General features: G+C 43.6%; 1 pseudogene; it reads right to left on the bottom strand.

Moving 5' to 3' along the window:
• Positions 1-2,500, bottom strand: part of LOC143263123 (large subunit ribosomal RNA) — an 8,150-nt pseudogene that overhangs the window by 2,889 nt on the left and 2,761 nt on the right.

The following is a 2,500-nucleotide window of genomic DNA, read 5'->3' as shown; positions in this document are numbered from 1 at the left end:
GATTCTGTAAGATGGCGCATTTAGATGGGTTCACTTGCAGCCCGTGTTTGTGGAAGAATTTCTCGACGATCCGGATATTACTTCGCATCGCACTGGGAGTGGGAGCCACCATCACGATGTCATCGGCAAAAGCTAATGCCCGTATCCTGGTGCCTCCCACATCAACACCCTCACACTCATTAAGTTGTATCATGAGCTGGTCTAGCACTAAATTAAATAGGAAACCGGACATGGGATCACCCTGCTTCACGCCGCGTTTTATAGGTATAGGATTGGATCGGGATCCGTGGCATTCGAGTATTGTGGTTATGTCGTTATAATTGTTTTCGATGTATTCTATTGTATGAGCGTCTACGTTTTTTCTGATTAGTGCGTCTATTATTGAAATGATGTTAACAGAGTCAAATGCTTTAGCTAAATCTATAGATAGTATAGTGAAAGGTTTCGATTTTTCGCGGCTTAATTTAATTAGTGTTTGTAGGATGGTACTATTAGCCATTATCCCGTCGGTTCTCGTGAAGCCTCTTTGCGTGTGAAACAGAGGTATTTCATTCTCAAGGCGCGACACGATGATTTTATTTAGTAGGCGCAGTATATGACTTGAGATGGTTATGGGCCGCCATTGTTTTGGGTCCATCAAGTCGCCGGATTTAGGTAACAGTGTTGTTCTGTTCGATCTTAGCACAGAGGGTAACGTCTTCATTCCCCATACAATATTCAATAGTGCACACAGCTCCTTGCGTGGCATTTGCCTAAGAGTCGATCGATCAATTCCGTCGGTGCCTGGAGCGGATTGTTTCATCCTGGTAAGTTGCTCGTGTATCTCGGTCGGTGATATCGGATTTGAAAGGTTGATATTACTATTGGTATCTGTTTTTCGCTTCTGAGGTTTCCATTCGACATCCTTGTGTTCAAATAGTTTAGAATAATATTCTTCAAATGATTCTATCGTCGGAGATTCTGTAATGTTGAGTGGGTTTCCGGTAATTATATGCTCAGCCAATTGGGTTGGGTTTTTGTTATAGAGTTTTTGGAATCTGGCGTAATCAGTCGCTATCCTTTTAGCGCGGTTGCCTTTTCTTTTATTACTTTCATTGCATTTATTGCTATGTTTGTTCTTTTTACTGTTATTTTTATTCTTGTTTTCGTTCTGATAGTTATTTAATTTATTTTTATTATTTTTATCGTCTATTGTATTTATAACTCTGTTGTTGCTTGTATTGTTTTTATTGTATTTATTATTTTTATTTTGTTTATTGCTTTTATTATATTTATTTTTCTTGTTACTAGTTTTATGGGTTTTATCTACTGAGTTACTATTTTCATTGTATTCATCGGTTCCATCAGCGAGCGAAGCAACATATGATGTTAAGTTTTCTATGTATTGGTCCATCATTAACATAGTGTCTTCAGAAGGTGTGTTAGACAGGGCATTTTCAATAATTTCTGCCATGTGATGGCCTACTTGTACTTTAAGTTCAGCCAGGATGTTGCGTATATCATCAGGTATAGTTGTACTGTGCGGAGATGATGTCGCTTCGCGTGTGTCGATGTCTCCGCGCGCGCGAGGATCGTCACATCTGGTTAGCAGCACCCGCGGCACCAACGGGCAGGTACTCAAGATATTGGTCTGGCCCGCCTCGTCGAGGGCTTCACTGAGGTATGATTTGTATTTTTCTTTTTGTCTTAATTTTTTAATACCGTCCAAAGAGCGGCCGGATTTTTCTGATAGAATTTTAATTATTTCTTTTCCTAATAACTTTGCATTTTTAGTAATATCTATTTCATCGTGGGCTATTGCTCTGATCTCATCATCGGTATATTGAGCCCTCGAAGAAGCGAGGCGTTTATTGTGGAGATCGAGATCGGCGGTATTGTAGTTCTCGATGTGAGTCCTCCGTTGATGTTGGCGTAATCCGGCGTATGTCTTATACGTATTTTTACAGGTCTCACACGTATAACCATCGGCCTGCGGAGGAGGCGCATTACATCGCCTTTTGTGTTGGGCGGCGCTGGCAGCGGTACGAGCGCTCAGATCGGTCCCACAACTCGGGCATAAAAACGTATTGTCTAAATCGAAAGCCTTTTGAACAGCATGGTCGTCGTCGTTTGAACCCAACGAGCTATTTGCTCGCTGGGGAAGGGAATCCACCCTTGCTGTCGCCACTGCTTGGGACCGACAGCGTCCGAGGCTTGTTGTCTTATGTTTTGGTGCAATATATATTTGCCCCGAAGGGCATGAACTCGGAGGGCTGCAAACCCCGCGAGTCCATACGGCTTACGCCAATGGATCGGCCATCTCGTTAGCTCGGACCAGGCATACAAATGGTCCTTTTTCCGGCGCCACGTGACCTTGCCTAAGGGTCGGACGTGAGATTGGCCTTGGGTAGGGTTTCCAGACGACATGGCGAACGAAGATGTTCGGTTCGCCATGCCCTGACCCCGCTACCCCAGTCAGACCGGCACGTCGTGTCGCACAGAATTTAGCCGCAATGCACTG

The sequence above is a fragment of the Megalopta genalis genome, unplaced genomic scaffold (assembly GCF_051020955.1).
Source record: "Megalopta genalis isolate 19385.01 unplaced genomic scaffold, iyMegGena1_principal scaffold0339, whole genome shotgun sequence".
NCBI lineage: Eukaryota > Metazoa > Arthropoda > Insecta > Hymenoptera > Halictidae > Megalopta > Megalopta genalis.
This window is presented reverse-complemented; position numbering and strand designations above follow the sequence as displayed.